Raw genomic sequence first — 21,608 nt, forward strand, 5'->3', positions numbered from 1 at the left:
TAGGAAAGTCAGACAGTGAACCTACCTCACAAGACTACTGAAGACTCAGTGAGAAAAGATATGCGAGGTGACCTGTAAAGTGTGCCGCAGTGGAGCAGAGCAGCATCCTTCCCCATCCCTCTGCCCCCACCTCAAGTATTGGTATTAGTATTTATAGCTGCAATGCAACATTCATTTCCAACCATTCAGAAGCACAGTGCTAGGCACTGAATCAGTGTTTGCTGAAGAGTTAAAGGGACAGAGTATTTGAGCCATACAGCTCATCTTCTTCAAAACTCAAGCAAGGGTATCCCCCAAACCCAAAGGCAAAACCCATGAAATAAGTTGAATGTGTTTTTGTGAGCGCAGGACCCGGAGCATTCTTTAAGATTAAATCTGTATGAAAAGCACAAAAGTCAAATGCTGAGTAGTATATTAATTATGCACGACCAAAGATCTAGGAGAGGTTAAACCCAGATTTGGCAGCAAATTGAGTTCTTTTATTTGATACGAAATCTGCACGTGGTGATGATTTGTCCTTCCTGCTTAGTGTCACCAAACTTCTGGAGAGGGTGCAAAAAAAGACGAAAGAAACAGACATCCATCTATTCAAGGGTCTTCCTTGTTAAAGGACAAAATCTAATAGTCCTCAGAAGAAATGACTTCTCAGAACCATTGCTGGCCAAGGTCAAAAGTCAAATGCACCTAGAGCAGCATCAATAACATCTTGTCCCGCTTGCTCAATTAGGGAGTTATGAAGAGTATTTTTAACACACATGGAGTTGGTGTTTAATACAACGAAAGCTTAGAAGTCTCTTTCCAAGCATATACTCTCACTGCAACTAGAGCTTTCAAGAACATCTCCCCAATTTCACCATATAGAAATCTGAGAACTTACTAGCCATTGGTAGGTTTTCTGTTTTGTTGCTATTTTTGCTTTGTTTTGTTTGAAGCTATACAGCCTTAAAATCAAAGATGAGGCTGTTGATAAATTGTGACAATTCCCTTGTCATCCTCTACTATTTTTTATCTGGTTTGAATTCAAACCAAAAAGATTCTGCCACCATGCTCCATGTGGCTCTCGTATGAATAGGCCAGGTCAGTATTGCCTAGTTTTGATGTGTGGGATGCCAGAAAATGTCTTAATTAGTTGAGGTCAAATAAAGGATTTGTGGTACTTCTATTGCCCAGAGTGGAGCTTTCTGATGCTGTCACCTGAACTGCAAAGTGACAGGTTCTCAGGATGGTAAGTCTCTGGAATTATTTCTGTGATTGTGGCCAGGAATACTCTCTAATTCTGCAACATTCTGCGAAGTTAGGACAAACTGGAGAAAACCAAGTAGACAACAATAAATAAGGTTTGCTAATGTTTAACCACTTCTCCAAATTCATTTCATACACTATCCCAGCAGAAATGGAAACAGCCACTGGACCAACTGGGTATCCTTGGATGTCAGTTCAGTTCAGTTCAGTTGCTCAGTTGTGTATGTCTCTTTGCAACCCCATGGACTGCAGCACACCAGGCCTCCCTGTCCATCACCAACTCCCGGTGTTTGCTCAAACTCATATCCATTGAGTCAGTGATGCCATCCACCCATCTCATCCTCTGTCATCCCCTTCTCCTCCTGCCTTCTATCTTTCCCAGCATCAGGGTCTTTTATAATGAGACATTTCTTTGCATCAGGTGGCCAAAGTATTAGAGCTTCAGCATCAGTCCTTCCAATGAATATTCAGGGCTGATTTCCTTTAGGATGGACTGGTTGGATCTCCTTGCAGTCCAAGGGACTCTCAAGAGTCTTCTCCAACACCACAGCTCAAAAGCATCAATTTTTCGGCGCTCAGCTTTCTTCACAGTCCAACCCTCACATCCATACATGACTACTAGAAAAAGCATAGCTTTGACTAGACAGAACTTTGTGGGCAAAGTAATGTCTCTGCCTTTTAATATACTACCTAGGTTGGTCATAGCTTTTCTTCCAAGGAGCAAGTGTCTTTTAGTTTCATGGCTGCACCTTGGGCATCAGCACCACCTACAAAACTGGACTGTCAGGGTGGTACCCAGGAATACAGTTGTTTAACAAGTCTCCCAGGCTATTCTTTTATCTGCCTAAGTTTGAGAGCAATTCGATAGGTACACCTTCCTCATTTTACAGATAGGAAAACAGATCCAGCGGGGATAATAAATTGCCTAAGTGACTAACCAAGCAAGGGCCCGGACCCAGATTTGTACCTCCATTCAACGTTTGAATTGTATCCGAAAATCTGCCATGAGGGCACACAGTGGGTCCCCATGAACACATATTTTATTTGCATTCAAACAATCAAATAGCTGAAACACAGCAGTTGAACAGGATGCTGGTGACTAGGAGGCTCCAAGGAAGAGAGACTGGAAGGCAGTCATGAGTTAAGTCCAAGCCAGAATTCAATGAAAAGCCATGTTCCACCTAGCCCTCTGCAAAATAACAGGGTCAGGAGCTTCCCTGGTGGCTCAGAGGGTCTAGAATCTGCCTGTAATGGAAGAAACCTGGGTTTGATCCATGGGTCAGGAAGATCCCCTGGAGCAAGAGAAGTATTCTTGCCTAGAGAATTCCATGGACAGAGGAGCATGGTGAGCTACAGTCCATGGGGTCACAAAGAGTCAGACACAACTGAGTGACTGACACTTTCGCTTTTCACTTTCAACAACAGGTCATCACCAAGAAGCACACACCACTAAAGGATTCCTTATTATACCTGATCATGGAACCCATTCTCTCTCTTTTTTTTTTAATATTTATGGCTGTGTTGGGTCTCGGTTGCAGCACTCTGGCTTCTGTCTAGTTGTGGACGTGACACACTAGCTGCTCTGCAGCATATGGGATCTTAGTTCCCAGACCAGGGATCGAACCCACATCCCCTGAGTTGGAAGGTGGATTCTTAACCACTGGACCACCAGGGGCATCCTCATGGAACCCATTCTCAATGAAACCTTCACTACCCAAAAAGTTTTGGCTTTGAGTAATAGTGGTCTCAAGCCACCCTTGTAGAGTGGGGCCCTTTAAGTAATTAGCAAACTTTTTAACTCACTGAAGTGAAAAAAGAAAAAGACTAGATAGCAAATAGTTTTTAGCCCAAGAGACTTATAAAATCACAAACAAGTCACTGGGGAATTATTCTTAATCATTTCAAAAGACACCTGTGTTCCTAATTCTTTATTAAGGTTTTATTATTTCCATCTCCCATTCCAAACCCCTCCCACAGGTGCCAGACACCCTGTGGGGTGAGGGTGGGGGACAGTTAGTGGCTGGCAAGTCACTGACACAGCAAGGGAAGAAAAAGAAAATTCTGTCCTCAAAGAGTTCACATCTAGTAGAGGAGAAAAGACGTGTATGTAGCTCACACAGTAAAGCAAATAATAGGGGTCAAAGGAGGAATTTTACACAGAGGAAGAATTCTGTGGGACAAACAGGTGGAAATGAAGACTCATGGGACCGTCATTCCCAGATCTACCCCATCTTGTCTTTTTCCGTGGAATTCTCGGTTGCGGTTGACTTGTTGGGAGGAGGAAGACGAGTATCTCCAGCACTTTCAGCAAACAGGCTCTGCAAGTTGTACGAGTGTCACGAAACTCCCCAAGATGGCAGTCACATGGGCAACAGGATGTGACATAGGTTTAAAGTCCTCTCTCCCCTTCTGCAATCACGCTCTGTGATTCGAGTGTCTCGTTGAAGCCAGTGGGGTGGCTCCACCTCACTCATCAGTCAGATGAGCGCCTCACCAATCAGGGAGTCAAGACGGCATCTTCTGCAGGCCCCACGGCTCCTCTGCCCAGGGTCCCCCATCAAGTGCTGCCAAAGACGAGAATGTAGAGCCACTAACAACTTTATCCGTGTTAATCAGGGCCCCACGCAGCTGCTCTCAGCAGCGGCAAAGACCCCGATGAGGGCTCTCCGTGCCCCACGTACTGATGTCAAGGGAGAGGCTGTGGGGGGAGACTGCATGGCCCACCTCGAACATGGTGTCACAGGCAGGGAGACAGCTTGAGACAGGAGGCCTCCGTAGCCACAACCCAAACCAGAAGAAAGCCCCTCATCTGAGCAGTGCCCCACGAGGGGCAGAAACTCGGCAATAACACTAATAGTCAACAACCGCCCTTCTCATTCACCATCATGGTGCCCTCTCAGCAGCCTGGAGAAAGACGCAGCTGCAGCCCCAACTCTAAAAAGAAACAAAGGGCGTGTCAGGGGATGACACAACGTTGTTCTCAAAGGTCAGGGTAAACTCCCAAACACATTTTTTTTTTCCTTTAGGAAAGTAGCCTTCTTTCAAAAAATATTGGTCAATTGGCCACCTTTGCAAGCTACTGGTCTAGGTGCTAGAAGGAAAGTCATCAGAGAGCCCGCAGAGGCCCTGGGCTTTGGGGAGTCTAGTTCTAGTGGAGGGAGTAAGACACAAGATAAGCTAACACTCGATGAATCCAGAAAGATAAATCCCATGAAGAAAGCAAAATAGGGCAATGAGCTGGGGGGTGACCAATGTGCCGGAGAGGAAGAGGGCGGCCAGGAAAAGCCTCTTGGAAGAGATGGCCTATGGTAGACCTGAGGGATAAGCAGAAGCGGCCAGGTGAAGGTGTGGACAAGAGTGTTCCAGGCAGAGAAAATAGCCATGCCAAAGACCTCAAGTGTGATCAAGCCTGCCACACCCAGGGAACTGAGAGGGGGCCGGTGTCGGAGCCTAGCGAATGATGGGGAGCAAAGGGGAGATAGGGATAGTAAGGTGCCTGGTTACACCATGATGGCTCCATTCATCAACTCCAGCTTGTCAAAGCCCTCCTCAAATGGATTTTTGCCTCCTAGCCAGCACAGCAGCCTCAATTCCAACTCCAGCCTGTTTTAAATCTTTTAATGTTCTTTATGGGCATTTCCCAAAAGGAAAGAAACACGGCTCTTCAAAAAACAAAAACCTCTGGGCAACCCCAAAGCCAGATGGGCACTGCCCCTTTTACAACTGCTCAGGTGGGTCCCATCTCTGCCTCTTCTGGCCAGGTGCTGGTCAAGGCATTAATCAGTCAGAGGGAGAAGAGTCCAGAGGACACGAACGCTTAGGGGGCAGTGAGTGAAGAGTTCTTTCTCCATGCAGCCGCCTGGAAGCCTTTGTCCACACAGAGGAAAGGTGAGGCTGTTGTGGACAGACATCTGAGTTTCGAAATTCTTCTGTAATTACAACTTTAGTTAAGAAAATGCACATGAGTTCACAGGATGATAAATATTAGCATGCTTCTCCAAGTTCAAGCGAGTTGTCAATAAGACAATTAAAGCAGCATCAATAGTATGCACCGTGTGTTATTATCTGCTATTCTAAATCTCAGGCTTTTGTGATCTCAGGAAAACAAAGGAGGACAGGCAGTGGTGATACAAATACTTTTGCACAAGTGAAAGATGTAATTCTGCGTTAGTGTAACAGCACGGACGGGGAGGGGGGTGTGTGCAGGATGCAGCATTCTTAAAGACTGTATGGACTAAGGAAGAATGGACTAGGTGGAAAGGACCATTACAATGGAAAATTAGCAAGCCTGTGTCTAAGGTGGATCAATCACTTATATCACGTGGCCCCAGTCAATAGGAGCCTGAATAAGTGCTAGCATTGACCTTAATCAACTGACAATCAGTACTCAGAAATCAGAAATGCCGGATTCTTCTGAAGGAAGAGGAAGCTAGGTGAAACTTTGGGTGAAATTAATAAACATGAATGAGCATGCCCTTTGAAAAAGAGAAAGAGAGAGAGAGAGAGAGAGTGTGTGTGGCAGGGTGGGGGCGGTATTCCCTGGCAGTCCAGTGGGTTAGGACTTCGCACTTTCACTGCAGGGGCCCATGACAAAAAAAAAAAAAAAAGAGAGAGAGAGAGTGTGGGTGAAGAAAATAAAACAGGACAATAATACATACACAAATATATACACATAGACTCATACAGATATGCATACACATATATTCATTTATATGAAAAACCATATAGTATTGTGCTGAATTGGAATTTGGAATGAACTATCTCTTGAATACAAATTACATGGCAAAACTTTTTCATTGTTCCCTAAGACAAAAACCTACACAATGCAATCTCTATACATCTGCAGAATCAAAAATCATTTTCCTCCAAAAATAACTTGCAAAGCATTAAATGTACTGGAATGAGAGTAGACATTAAAACTACTATTTGTTGACACTTTGTGATTCAGGATTGAAGAGAGAAGTTTTCTCCAAATTAATGAGGCAAACATAATAGAGCGGTGTCAAAATATTGATTTTATTTTATCCTACCTATTGTTGGCACTCTTCTATTAAGTTGGAGAAAATATAATTTTTTCATTAGAGTTATCATTTGTCATTATTAACTTATTTGCTACTTATTATGGAAAAGAAATCTCGTGTCACTTTTCAAGATTAATATAGAACAATCACATGGGGAGTCGTGATAGAGACCAAAATAAAATACCAAATGCTTCCCAGACAATTTTTACTATACTGAAATATTTCTTAAGAGGAAAAGGAAGAACTGTTAGTTCAAATTTCATGAAATATATACAAATTTAGATTTATATTTATATACTTGGATAAACTATTATTCCAACGAAAGCTCAGAAATTAAAATGATTGTATTCATGCTGATGTAACTTACTTTATAATTATCAAGTTGATGAGTGGACAATATCTAACATATACTCACAGATCTGAACAGATAAAATGAGGGAATACTGCTTACCAAGGTCTGTTCCTTTATTCTAAAGAATTATTTTTTATAGTGCCCTTAAATGTTTTTTCTCTTAATTCATCACAGATTTTTGCTAAGGAAGGGGAAATATCTGAGCAAGTTTTCTGAAAGTGTAATAAAAGTCATGCATTTGTTTCCATAATTTTTCTTTTGAGTCATTTACATTTTAATATTTTACATTGAAGTTGCGATGATATGAAATACGATATATATGCAGGATGATTTGGAATGTTTACAGTTATTTAATGAAATTTACTTAACCATTTAAAACCAAATGAAGAGAAAAAAAGTTCAGTATCCAAAGAGCCAGGACATACTTCATTTTCCACTAAAAAATTAAACTAAATTAAATTTAAAAGTTACTAGAGTAATCACGTAAGTAATGAATCAAAACAGCCAGGCATGTAAATGTGTACTTTCAAGTTCTATAGCATAAAGTCTTCTTTGGACTTACAGGTGATATAAACAAGTATCTGGCTTTCCTGCCAAGCTGTCCCTTTCCTGAAAGGGGAACGAGTTCATGACCCCCAGAAATTTCTGGGTGGTAAGAACCTCCTCAAAAATCCCAAGACATCTTAATCAAGCACAAACTTGAGTTCCCCATGGAGGCAGAGGCCCCATGGTGGCATTGCCCGTCATTCCCGCCGGTGCTCTGCACACTACCTGATGTGGTGCATGCTCAGGAACAAGAGGTGGGAAGGGAGGAAGTGTGTAGCCACTATGGCTGTGCACAGGAGAGTCAGGGTGACTCTGAGAAGCTGGTGCATACTTGAGCTTTACCCTCTCTCCTCTGAGACTAAACAAACAAGTCTAACCAAACTAAGTACAGCAGAACTGAGCAGTCAGGGGGACACCCGATAGAGTTGGGATTTGGGCAGAGGGGAGCCAGGCATCACAGAAGCACTTGTGAATCTCAGGAGATCTTAAAATCTGAGAGAGCTTACATAATTTTTATCTTTGCAACTAACTTTATATTCACTATGTGCCTGGCACAGATTAGATGTTCAGTGGATATTTGTGGAATGAATGACTTACATTGGGAGAAGGAGGGACGGATGGAAGGAGGGAAGGGCCACTTGGAAGGAAAATAGTGACTTTGGATGGCAGAGAAGGCCATAGCTACCAGCGGACACCCTCCAACAGAAGTGCCCTCAACAGGCCATGCTCACAGCAGACTGAGCGAGCAGCCTCAGCTAGACAACATCTCCTCGGTGCAAAGAAAGACAACTGTAATGTCCATTGGGGAGCAGTCCACAATCAGCTCCAACCACCCTGGCCTTCTTTCTTCTCACCACTGAGATCCTCCCAGCCTCAGGGCTTTTGCACATGCTGTTCCCTTGACTGGGAGTTTTCCCTACCCGTTGCTTTACTGGCTCCTTCTCACCTTTAGACCACCAAGAACAGCACTGACCAACTCGTTGAAGAGGGGCTTCCCCATAGCCCTCTGTCCTCTTCCTTCAGAATCTTCATGATCAAAGTGGGCATGACAAATATTATGTCTCTTATGACTCTCTAGAGCTGCAGGACTCGTGGATATTGGGTCCACTGCTGTGTTCTCAGCATCTACACAGTGAATATCTATAGGATGGATAAATCCAGGAGGATGAACTGTAGAGCACGGCGACACTGCCTCGAGTGGGGCAAAGGAAAGAGTGCGACAGGAAAGCAGCCCTCACCGCTTGCCCAGGGCTCTGCTCCATGGCAGCCTACTCCAGCTGAAGAAGAGGTTCATGAAGTTCAGAAGCCTTGACTCTCCAATGGTTCTGTTCTAGAGAATGCCATCTCCAGAGAAGGTCCAGACCAGCTATCCAGAGCCCCAGTCCAAAGGTCACACACAGCCACAGTCACAGGCACAAGTCCATGCAGAGAAAGCCCAGCAATGCCATCTACCAGCTACATGACCTTGGGCAAGTCATACAACATGGATATAACACCTTTTCTCCACCAAAAGGCAGTGTTCTAAGAACTAAATTAAACAATATCTTGCACTTTAAAGCCCAAGGTCATCTGTGTAATAAGCACTCAATAAATGCTAGATGTATATCTACAAGACCTGATTGCGGTTTCAAATTTCCTACAGGAAGATGGGATCTTGTTTCTTAATATAACGTTCCTAGGTACTTTCCAAGGATGACTGGAATGTTGATTTTGTCATAGATTTGGTATCCCCCCAAGTGAGGAAAAGCCACCCAGAATTCCACCCTTTCCCCTGCAGGAAAAAGTAAAGGAGTTACATTCAACTCCCTACCTCTCTCTTGGGTAATCATCTTGAATGCAATGGCCACAAGTTCAACTCATTTATTTTATACTTCATGCACAAGCACTTGGGTCCCTTGAAATCAGCAAGTGATTGTGTGTAAGTATGCAAATCAGGTGAATTTCATGTGTGCTTCTGTGTGTGTGTGTGTCTGTGTGTGTATTTCAGAACCTGGAACCTAAAGCATCACCTTCACTGCCTACACTTGTACTTTGGTCTTGGTATAACACCCTCAAAAGTGATTCTGCTCTCCTTCACACCACTAATCTGCCTAGGACACAGAATACATTTAATACATATTTTTTAAAAGATTGAATGAATGGATGAAGAATGAATGAATGAATGAAGAATGAATGAATGACAGTAGTGCCTCCTTGAGGCCTTTGGCTTGGATCCAGGGCAAAGATAAAGAGTAAGGTGCATAATGTTCCTACTAAGATTACCACAACCAGGGTGTGGTATGGTGTGGTGTGGTGTGGTATGGTGTGTGTGTGGGGGGGGGGGTTGGAAACACAATGCTAACACTTGATGGATTGGAATGAGCATATTTGTTTAGTGAAGACTTAAACCCTACCCCCACTCCATAACCTTCCATAAACTCAGCTGACCCTTTAAAATGCTTCTTCTGAAATGTATAGAAAATCAATCAGCTGATACTTATTGATTCCCAGATAAATAACTCCAAAGACCAGTCAGGGAAACAAAAGAGGAATGACACCTCACTAGGCTTTGCAAATGATTGATGGCTATTGTTTGGGGTAGGGTTTTCATTCCTAAAATATTTAACAAAATGTACACTACAAGTAATAGTATTAGCTGGCCATTTGTAGAATAGCTGGTCTCTGGGCTCATTAATTGATCATTTTCTCTTTTAATCCTGAAGACTCAATTAGGGAGGAAAAAATATTCCAATTCTACTGATGAGAAAACTGAGGCTTAAAGACAGAAAATGTCCTGCTCTCAAAGATCTTGAAAGGAATGGAGCTGGGTATCAAGCCTGGTCCCATTTGACTGGTCCTGAGCTCTTTATTACTGTGTTACACTGCTTAAAAACAAAAACAAAAATGTTTCTAGCTCTTCCTCATTTACAAACTCGATGTTTCCAGCTCAGTGAAATAAGCATCTTAATCATGCAATGAAAGAGGGAACACCCCTAAAAAGTAAATAATGCAAAAAACTAACTTATAGATATTGATATATCAAGCAAAACATGTACTGTGTAACCATTGCAAAAAATTTAATTAGCAAATAAACTGCACACAAAGAATTCCCCCGTAGTTGTTCCTTCTGGAGCAATGATACAGAAAGTAGGAAGGAACATGAAGTTTCTTTGTGTTAATCTAAGGGTTAACAGTTGAGTGATGATAGAAATTAATAAAAAGAGGGGCCCCTGCACTGCTCCCCAGTGCAGCAATGATTTAATTCACTTGCCTTCAAGATGGAGATGGGCAAACACAAATATCAGTCCATTTAAGCACAAATTGTTGTATTAGAATTTTACCTTGAATTCTGCTCAGCCCTGGTTCCTAAAGAAAATAGTGCTTGGTCCCCAGCCTCCCCAGGCCGCCTAACCCCTTTGCCCGACCTCCACAGGAGGCCAACCTCTAGCAGAAGAGAGTCAAAGAGACAGATTCTAACTCGAAAAGTCTGTCCCAAGGAACGAAGCAGCTGGAAACCACTCCTTCTTTAGATCAATAAACAAATTATTTTATTGAAGGTGGTATGTGGAGATCACACACAAGAATTACACGAATTTTATCAGAACAATATTATCATGCAAAGGGAGAGAAAGTTTTCTGAACAGCAGACCCAGTTGTCCCCATGATCCACACATAGGCCTGGTATTTGTCACCTGAGCAGCCAGGCTCCTAATTCAGGCAGAGCCAGCAGTCCCTGAAAAAACGTCTCACAACGGATCTAGCTCCTGTCAACCTTTTGAGACAAGAGGGAAATGTGAGGATCAAGTTGCTGGTATCACTGAGATAAAAGGGCAGTGTGTCAAAACGCAGCCAGTTCTTCCGGGAGGGTTTTGAAAATGGTACGTACTCTAATAATCTGCAATATATTACTTGACCTCACCAGACAGTCATTGCTAAAGAATAAACATGCCAGAAGCACAGAACACACGTCCCCCCCTCAAAAGACAAGCATATCGCCACTGGTTACATCACAGAAGCATCGTCACGGGAAATGCCAATCAGATGACCAGATCCTAGCTGAGCCCCTCATTTGTCACGCACTTAGAAAGCCACTGTGTCTTCCTTGGGGTGGCAGCAGTTATTAAAGGGGAAACTGCCACCTTATGGGCTTAATCAATACATTTTCAGATGATGCAAACGTTCATATCAGCGTGTCTGTACTTCTTCTGCCTCTAAAATATGCTAGAGGAGAATTTTAAATAAGACTAAAATTCAAACGGTCCCCCACCAGACTTCAAGGAAAGCTTTTTTAATATAGTTTCAGAAATTCGTGTGCAAAGGGTGAAAACAGCTGAAAAGGAGGAAATGGGGGGGGGGGCGGTGGAGGCTGGGAAGAGGGAGAATGAAACAAAACAAAAAGCACACAGAAAATAGATATTAAGTTGTCAAATCAATGAGCTCAGAAAAGAACCGCAGACAGGGTGTCTGGCATTTTGCTTAAGAAATGGTGCTTCCAAAGTCCACGAGAGTTCCTGGTGGAGCGGGGCTTCAGATGGCTCAGAGCGGCCCGAGGACTCAGGAGACCTCGTGGCAGTGGGGACCAACGCAGAGGCCGCCCTCCACCATCGAAGAGGTTCTGGCTGCACAGATTAAATCCTTTAATGTCGGCATGTGGCAGCCTTTCCCTCTCCCACATTCCCACACTGCACTTTCCCACCTTTTGAACTCTTCTTGGGCTCTCGGAGCAGGATTGCCACCCACCAGAGCTGACCCTCTTTCAGGTGGAAAATGTTTGTGAATAAAGTTTCTCAGATGCTGCAGGAATCCTGCACTGATTTTAACTGCCAGATCCAGCCATGTTTCACCAGTGAGATGTTCTCTGCTCGGTACAGATTTAAGGCTGCTGAAATAGCCACTTGGCAACAATAGATTACAACCCCCAGACTGCAAGCACTGGCCGAGGATACAAAATAATTAAAGCACTTTAGCTGTAATTTTGATAAGATTTCCCACCCCCTTCAATAGGCTTCATAGAAATGACAGCCTTTCTGTAATAATTTGGAAGGCTTTGCTTGACTTGACTTTAATAGATTTTAATAAAGAATTTAAAAAATTTTAAAGAACAAGAAAAAAATTTGTTCCACTTTCTTCTCTAGTCAATAAGAAATGTGTTTCCAGATATTTTGAAAGATAAAATTAAATAATCAAGCTATTCAAGAAATTAAATTCCATATATAATATCTATGTGGTGTGTGATCTGTTTGCTTCTCTATAGTTGATACAGTTTAGCTGATACAGTTTCCAAATATTTTCTCCCTCTTGAAAACAAATTTACAACAATGCATATGTTCTCCAAGTAGCAAGTTCTGGTTTACATTTTTAACTTCCAAGAGAAAGGCGAGTTACTATGACAGGGAAGGATGATTGCACTCACAGTCCTGAGTACTGAGTAGGGAGGCAGGGGTGCAGACAAGGTCAGCAGTGTGAGACCCAGAGCTAATGAGGCTGGCTTTGAACCCTAGCTTGTAGCTGCAACAAGTGGCCACACCTCTCAGTCTGCCCACTAGTGAAACCGAGCCCAGGGATGCCCTTCACTCTGTTGTCAAAAGGTCTCCCTAAGACTACATATCCAAGGTGCAGAGTGCAGGGTCTGGCATAAGGCAGGCACCCAAGAGCAGCCACTGCTGGTGGCTATGTTCTGGCCACCTCTGCACACCTACAGAGAGGCCCCAGACTCTGCCTCCTCAGGTGCCTAGAAACTACAGGCATAAGTGTTCCCTGAGAGCCCTACGATCTAGCCCTTCCACGAACCAAAATCTCATCCAAATCTATGGGAATTATTTTGAAACCTCAGACATGCAAGTGAGAACATCATTGTAATTAAGGCTGAATGGGCATTTCTGTGATTAATCTCAACTTTAGAAGCTCTGTGGGTTAGCTTTCACAACCTAAATACGGTTACTTCATCCTGTCTATGTGTACAGGTGAATGTGTGTTCGATAACAACCAACAAAGGCTAAAAGATCGTGAAGTGGCTGAGCTGAAGGACTAGAAGAGACAGAGAGAACAGGGTAGGGCAGAGCACAAGAGACAAGCCCACCTCAGTAATCAAAGCTAAACACAGTTCAGGTGATCAAAGCCTTGATAGAGAACTTTCAGGTTAATGTCAGCTCAAGCCTACGGTGATCATTTTTCCTGTGTCAAAATGGCACTTAATTTTCTCATTCTAAAGCTACAGAGTAAGAATAGGTAGGTAGAGGAGGGGGACCCTACAAACTAATTTTCCTTCTTGCATCTCTTAATGTATCTGCATAACTTTCCTGCCAGTACCACCCAGAGGCCCCACTTGGAGATCTGTGTCCCTTAGAAGGGGCTGCTGGCTCTGTGTGGATGAGCTTGTTAGGTCAATGATGGAATTCCAGGGGTTCTGTGGTGAATGTGCCCTCAGAAAGGGCAGCTGGCTGTGGGTCAAGGGAGGTGCTCTGGGCAGGAGTGGGGTTGGGTGTGACAACTCCAGAGGCAGGTTGGATGGGTTCTAATCCTGGATCCTCCACTCCCCTCTCTCAGTGTCTGAGGTTCCCTTCCTGAAATTTGGGACAAATATAGTACCTGCTCATAGAGAGGCTGTAAGGATTAAACAAGTCGAGTGCTTAGAACCCATGACTGCCATGTAGCGAATGCACAGAAATAAGCCACCATCATCACCCTGCCAGCAGGATGCCCAGCCTCAAATCAGAGTCTGAGAACTGTTGCCTTATACTTCTTGGTTTGCCTGTCACAGTCAGGGAGCCCAGAAACACAGCTCTCACTGGCAGGGCCGTTTTCGGGGTGTAACTGACATAAAAACAGTCAGAGTCGAGCCCCAGATACCCTCCACCCCGGTATTCCTCTACTGTGGACTGAGATTCCCCTTCCTCTCAGACCCCCAGTTCTGCCCCTGCGTGGTACAGGCCCTGGTATCCCAGGGCACTGGGACACATGTGTCTCCCCACCAGGCTGTGCACTCCTTGAGGGTCAGACTTCCCTGTGCCCCTTGAGACGCCCAGGATGGGGCCTGGCACATAAAAGCTGTGGGAAGTGAACCTGATTCTCCCCCAGAGGAACGTATGCAGATGTCTGGAGACATGCTTGATTGTCACAACTGGGGAGAGCTACTGGCGTCTAGTGGGTAGATCAGGAATGCTGCTCAACATCCTATAAGACACAGGACAGACTCTACAAGTGGGCAACAACATCCTTAGTGTCACACTTGAGAAACCCTGGTCTAGAGAAACAATGTTCAGGCCAGCCGGGCAAGTCCCACCAAAGGCCTCACCTGGATCTGGTCTCTTATGGCAGATAAACCTGACCTCTAGCGTGCTCAGAGGCCGTGAAAAGTCAAGCGCTCAATGCCCTCTGTCAGAGAAGGCAATGGCACCCCCACTCCAGTATTCTTGCCTGGAAAATCCCATGGATGGAGGAGCCTGGTGGGCAACAGTCCATGGGGTTGCTAAGAGTCGGACACGACTGAAGCGACTTAGCAGCAGCAGCAGCAATACCCTCTGTAGCAGCAAAAACTCCAATATAAGAGAAACCAAAGATCTACGATGATTTTTTAAAGTGAAAGTTGCACGGGTAACATTCTCTAGCAGCCAAGAGAGCCCACTAAAACCAGCCCTGCTCTCTGCACAATGATGTAGGAAAGGGGGCCTGAATTCTTTAGGGTCCATCTCCTGATCATACAAGTCCCCCTCCACTTTGTGATTCCTTCAGCTCTTTTAGCCCCAATCCTTCCACTGTGCACAGACACTGATAAACTCACTAATCTACCCTGGGTAATACACTGTGAATAAATAGGAAATCATCTCATAACAGGTGTTTCTAGCAAGAACACCCTCTCCAGCGCGCGTGTACACACACACACACACACCAGCATCACCACAACTGAGATCCTGGTGGGCCAACTCCCTGGCTTAGCTCGGTCTGATTGCACATAGGACTCTCTAACTTAGCTTGGCTCTTACCCTCTATGGCATTCAATGCCACCAGCCCAGAACTGAGCAAGCAACCCTCTCCTTAACAAAAGGCCTCTCTCTCAACAACTCCGAAACAGGTACCACAAGACCAGGTAAAATACACAATGAGCCACACCAGTCAGACCCTCCACCCCCACCTTGTCTGGGACACCTCCTTTCCCTCCAGTGTCTCTGCTGTCCTGCAATGGCATGTCCTAGAGGGGGCGGCCGGTGTGTACGACAGGCATGGTTCCACTGAGCCACTCAGTTCACAAGCCCCTACTAGCAGATGTGAGTCTCTCCCATGTCAGTGAACTTGCATCTTGCTTTTAGACTCCAAAATCCAACCTTCACAGTCCGGGAGAGAGCATCAGGTCACCTGACCGCCGGCAGCCTTCCAACCCAAATCTATCTCACCTAGAGACAGGGTGAAGTGGGGCTGAGCACTCTCATCTGCTCAGGGTCCTGGCAGAGGTTTGTAGGAGACTCCCAACCTCAGCATGGACAAAAGCTGACCTACAAAAAGCTCACTTCTGTTTTTAAACTTGCGTCAAGTCTCACTTTAAATAATGCTGAGAACAAAATGCAAGCTGATATTTCAGCTTACTTAAAAGGCTTATTAAAAACACTAAATCCAAAGACGTTAAAAAGCTATAATTGTCCTCATTCAAACTGGAAAAATAAATCTATTTGCTTTCTTCTTTTATGATCCTCTTCTTTAAAAAAAATAAGTTCATCTATATTCTCATGAGCATCTTTGCTGTCTTTTTTTCCCCTTCCATTCAAGGCACTTTAAAAACACCTGTGCCATTCACAGCCAACTTTTGAGCAAAAGGCAACCACATTTGGGAAAGGCTGTTTTACTCAGATTCCCTTATGCCAGAGATAAGTTTCTCTTGCTCAGAAAGGTGAAGTTCAGAGTTCATTTGAATGGGCTCTTGGATTTTATAGGTCTGATCTGGTGGAAATTTCTTTGGTTACCTAAGGCAGAGTAGACAACCTAATCTGTCAGCTTTTTGGAGCTCAGCAGGCAATGAATGATTCTACATCTCAGCACTGCCTTCAGTACCCAATGGGCAGCTGTGGTTAGTAGGGCTGCACATCCTGGCCACCTCCCTGTCCTCTCTCATAATGGGGGTTACTGGCCTCCGGCTTGGACCAGAGCAGCGTGACTGTCTCTCCTTATTCTGCCCTATGTCTTCCTTGAAGACAGCCCCAGCCAGCAGTTAACTTGCTGAGTTGTGAGATCTCAAGCTTGCTCAGAAGTTAAGCACTCCAGGCACAGAACAAGATGGGTTTTCAGAGCAGTGGTCCAAGAGAATGCAAATTTATTGAAAGCGCTTTCTCCAGGTTTTCCATAATTACCATTTATGTCTCCAGGAACTGTTTCCCCGAACCCAGTTTAGGGCGAAAGCATTTTAGAGACTTTCTCTGCAGATGACATATGAGGTACTAACCTTTTTTCATATGCCCAGATGTTAAGTTCATTTTCATCACATTTATGCAAATTTCATTTGAACAGTAAATCAAAAGAAATCTTAAATCATTGTACACTATTTAAAAATCCACACTAAATCCGGTTTACTTGCAGTGATATTAACATAAAGTCACAGTTAAGGGACTGAAGGTAGGAAGCAGATGTCACAATCTTGTCTTCTATGCAATGGGCCCAGAGAGACCTGGGGTCCTAGCCATCCATGATCAAAAAAATGTCTCTGCCTGGTCACAACCCAAATCAAGTGTTACCAGCTTAAGGGTATTCTGTAGATTGAAGCCTTCTAAAAGTTTTCCAAACTTTGGGAAAACAGGGGTCCCTCAATCTAAGGGCCTATCATCCTTGTTAGTGTCTGGATTCAGGCACTACAAAGTTCAAGTCAGGGTCCCAGTAGTGAGACTTCTGGCAGCTCGCTTCTTCCTCAGTGGGGGGAAAAGTTAATTCCTGGGGCTCTGCGGGCCTGCATTTGTCAAAGCGCTGGATGGCAGTGCTATCATTACCAAGCAAATCAGCCAGGCGGTTAATGGTGGAATCAGGAGACATTTGCACTCCGCTATCAGAATGACATCATAACTAAAGCAGCCTTCAGCCAGAAGCCTTAGGCTCTCCCCAAGCAGAGGCCGGAGGGTTGCCCGCTGCACCCCTGCATCTCCCCAAGCCAAAGCTGAGTCCCCTGCCCCTTCCCGTCAGGCTGGTGGGCCGAGCTGCCAGCAAATTTCCTAGCAAACAGAAACTAGGGTCACAGTTTTCTCCCAAGAAAATCTACTTTTCCCCAGGTTCTGAACACTGTAAATAAATAATACACTATTGTGTTTTTAATAAAATTTGAGATATTATAAAATCACTTATCTGGACAGGCCACGGCTGCTATTTTATGAATGTAGCTACATTTTGGCTATAGAATTTATGGCATTTCCAACAGAATTGTCAGTCTGTCGGTGACTCTGTCTTTAGTAAAGAAGCCCTGCACACTCTCCTTCGAGCACTAGAAATAAATGATGCTAGAGAAATTAGAGTTGGGGGGAGGGAAGGAGCTAAGGGAGAAGCCCTTCTTGCTCCTGTGCTTGCTTTCCTTTCTTTTTAAAGCACAGCCGATCACACACACACACACACACACACACACACAGAGCCAGAGACACAAACCTTAGAATAATGGGGGAGGCATTTGGCGACGAGCTGCAGACGCGGCGCGGCGCGACTAGCAGCCGGCCCGGCCAGCTCTCTGGCTCGCAGCTCTACCCTCCACCGCGGCGGGGACCGACTACCCGCCTGGACCCGAGATGCCCAACTCCACCGCGTCCCAATGATCGCCTCCCGATTCTCGCTACAGGTACACGCCTGGCCCAAACACCTCACCTGACCCGAAAACTCGGGAGACAGAGGGGGGAAAAGTTGTGCAAGCTGCTAGCAGGGAGCGCCGGAGTCGGCGGCTGCAGTCCTCCCGCCAGCGAGCAGCCCTCCGCCGAGGCCCGCCGGCAGCGCACGGCACCGGGGCACCTCGCTCCCCTGCTTTGCGCGCTAACCTCGGGGCGCACCGAGGCCACGGCAGGGCACTTACTTGGCACTTGCTTTTGAGCGTGCAGGTCGTCGCAGTTTTCACTTGGGTTTTCAAACAAGTTTCAGGGAGGGAGAATGAGGGGAAAGGAAAAAAAGAAAGGAAAAAAAAGAAAGATCCAATTATGCAAATAGGCTCCGGACTGGGAGGCGCGCGTCGAGTCTGACGCCGCTACTGTACGAGTTCTCGGAGCAGCCCCGGGCCGGGCAGATTTATGGGGGCGCGTCACGGCTACGCCAGGTCCCGCCGCCGGAGCATCTCGAAGTTAATTAAAGCGGTAATGTCCACTTTCCCGGCGACCCTCCGTGCGCGGGTTTACTGTTTCACCGTCCAACCCGACCCGGGCGGGGGCGGGGACGCTCTCCCCGCGCCTCTCTTCCTTCCCTCTTCTTGCTCCCCCTCTTTTTCCTCTTTCGTCTCTTTAAGTCGCCTGCCTTCCACTCAGTGAACAATGAACAAAGATGTGAGTGATGGGAAAAGATCGCCCCCTCCCAACCCCAGCAGTGAGCAAAGCCGGTCTCAAAGTAAAAATCCAGTTGCTAATATCAAACTGGAAAAGAAAACAGTGCGTTCCCAGTCTAACCTCCCCCCCTCCACACATACACACACACACACACGCACGCACGCACGCTCACCCCACCCCAAGTTCACCTAAGCCCTGGTTGGGGGCGGGGGCGCAAGGCCAGGGCTCCAGGGGCTGCCCAACGCGCCCGGGACACCGGGGACAACGAACACTGGCAGCGGAGAGCACTCGGGCCCAGCCTGCTGCTCGCGCCCCTCCCCGCCTGTCCTCCCCCCAACCCCCTCCCTGAGTCTACACCGGCCAGCCGGGCCCCGCGGCCCGCTCGGGCTGCCCGGCGGCAGAATGCGCTCAGCAAACGCGGCCCCTGTCGGTTTTCTGCTAAACTGCACAGCGGCGGCGGCTGCCGGGAGAAGGCGCAGGAGCAGCCGAGGCCGGCACCGCGCGCGCACTCACCCCGCCCGGCCCACTGCCCCTACCAGCGATCCGCCGGCCGCCCGCTCCCACCCGCACGCACTCTTGCGCGCCCACCAGCGCCCGCGGGCTCCCCGACCCGCAGGCCAGGACGCCGCGCAGCCGCTGTATTTTCTGCTAAAGTGAAAACGAAGGCGGTTGACAAATCACGTCTCCTGTGAGGCACTCGTTAGACATAACAATATCCGGCAAACAAAACCCAGCCGTGGCTGCGACCGGCGCGCGGGGCTGGGACCCCGCCCTGCCCCTCCTCGCCCCCGCTCTTTGCTCAGGCCTGCGCGGTCCCCAGCCCACCCCCAATCGATCGTCCGACCTTCCACCTAACTCGAGGGTTGTGTACACGTTCGCCAAGAGGCGGACATAGGAACGTTCACAATATAGAAGTGGGAAAAGGAGGGGAGACAACTTTCCACCTGTCCCCAAAGAAAGCCCTGCAGGAGTTTTCTCAGAAGAGTGGGCTAGGGACAAATCTCTGCCCCCGAATCTCCTTTTATTTCTTTTTCCTAACTTCCCAGCGCCTGCGTTTCCACCTTCCACTTCACACACATCCATCTATATACAGATATCTATATTTTAAATTATTTGCAAAACTGCAACAGATGGGCGCGTCGAGATCTGGACACTTTCCTACTCATCATCAAAGAAAAGCTCCCCCCCCCCCCTTTTTTTTTTTTTTTTTTTTTTGCCTAAAATACATCCTGGTCCCGCCTACGACTGTTTTTCTCAATTCTTCATCTTCAAAAAATGTCTTGAAGCAAACAGAAAGGTTTATCAGCAAAGATCATTTTCCTCCCGGTCATACATCTGGCCTGGGGATTCCGTTCCCCCAAATTGCGCTCTTCCCAGACGCCCCCAACCCTCCGTCTCCACGCCTTCCTAAGCCCCCACGCCCGTACTCCCTTACTCTGATTGGCCTCATTTCTCCAGCCCCGGGCTGGCCGGCTCAGCTCCCTCCATAACCTGTTACTTATTTATTTCTTTATTTTTATCTTTGGCCCCAGGATTGGCCCCCCGGGCCTGGGATAGGCTGGGGCAGGTGCTGCGGTCACCACCTGCGCTGGAAGGCGCCACGGCCTTTCCTGGGGTCGCGAGTTCGGACCCTGACACCCCGGCCCTACCGAGCCCCCGGCCTTGGCCTCGCCCGACTCCCCGGGTACAGGAGGCCAATGAAAACACAAAATGGCAGGTCTCAGCGGCCCTTGGCGCCCGCGAGTTTGACACACTGTAAGCATCGGCTAACTTTGATTAAAAAAAAAAATTACAAATTACCCTTTCTACCCCCCGGCGGCGGGGCCGGAATCCCGCAGCGAGCCGCGAAGGAAGAAAGGGAGCGAGGGGCGCACGATTCTCAGGCGAAGGAGAAAATGGGGAAAGTCACTTGAGCAGAAGTTTCCGCGGCCCCGGGCTCCCAGTCTCCACAGACTCCCCCCACCCCCCAGACCCTTTTGAAAGTTTCCCGGGGCCGAGAGCGGCTCGCGGGCCGCGCGCGGCTGGGGGGCGCGGGCTGGGCCCGGAGCGGGGCGCGGGGTCCCGCTGGCGCGCCCGGCGCGAGGCCCGGCGACTCCTTTTCAAAGTAACGGTCCCGGGACCGCGGCGGGGGAGGCGGCGGCCCAGGCGCGGGTCCCGCTCGCCGCCGAAGTTCTCTAGCGCCCTTCGATGCCCGGCCGCCGCCGCTTTCTCGGTTTCTTCCTCTTTTTTTCCCCCCGCTGACAGCTTCTCTCGCCAACGTCACAGCCACGGATATTTAATTAGACCATATTTTTTAATCGCGGTGGGGCGAGAAGGAACCCGGCGGCAGGCCTCGCGGAGATGGGGAGGGGGAGGGGACGGGGGGGCCGCGCCAAGAGTCCAAACTCACTTTGCCTCCTCCCGGACGCCAGGGCCACCCCCCCCCGCCGCGCCCCCCCCGGCCCCCCACCCCCACCGCGCCGCGCCCCGAGACCCCCCCACCTTTGTTTTCCTTACCTTAAACACTGAAACGCGGGCGTCGGGAGCAAACTCGGGCACGTAAACGGAGCGTTGTAAAAGATTGTGTTCAATGAATAATGAAACATGTCCACATGATTGACTTGATCATTTTCCGGGGCTGAGGGGGGACGGGCGCCCTGCTCGCGCGCCTCGCTCGCCCACTCGGCAGAGCCCTGCGAACTGTTCCCAGCCCAGCCGGGGCAGGGCGGGCTCGATTTTCGTCTGCCTCTTTTCAGAAAAGCCCCGTTCATTGATACTCATCACCCAGCCCCAGCAGACATCCCCATCCCCGGCTCGGCCTCCCCCTATCTGGTAGGTGAAATGCATTGTACCATTAAAAACGCTCTCCATTGTCGCCCTGGCATAATTCACAGCAACTAGATAGGTCTTGCGGCATTTAGCTTTGATGAGCCAGAGACTGAACCCTTGATATAATAATCTACAAAGAATGGTGTGTGATCGTCCATTTTTTCTCTCTGTCTA

At 47.3% G+C, this 21,608-nt stretch overlaps 1 protein-coding gene across 1 annotated transcript in view; it reads right to left on the reverse strand.

Moving 5' to 3' along the window:
* The window catches only part of ZNF536 (zinc finger protein 536), a 450,290-nt gene extending 429,026 nt beyond the window's left edge, over positions 1–21,264 (reverse strand). The window contains exon 1 of the mRNA XM_040253951.1: positions 21,123–21,264. The gene's annotated coding sequence lies outside the window, so the exon portion shown is untranslated. The remainder of the gene's footprint in view (positions 1–21,122) is intronic.
* Between the last annotated feature and the right edge of the window lie 344 nt (positions 21,265–21,608).

Source organism: Oryx dammah, unplaced genomic scaffold (assembly GCF_014754425.2).
Source record: "Oryx dammah isolate SB20612 unplaced genomic scaffold, SCBI_Odam_1.1 HiC_scaffold_13, whole genome shotgun sequence".
NCBI lineage: Eukaryota > Metazoa > Chordata > Mammalia > Artiodactyla > Bovidae > Oryx > Oryx dammah.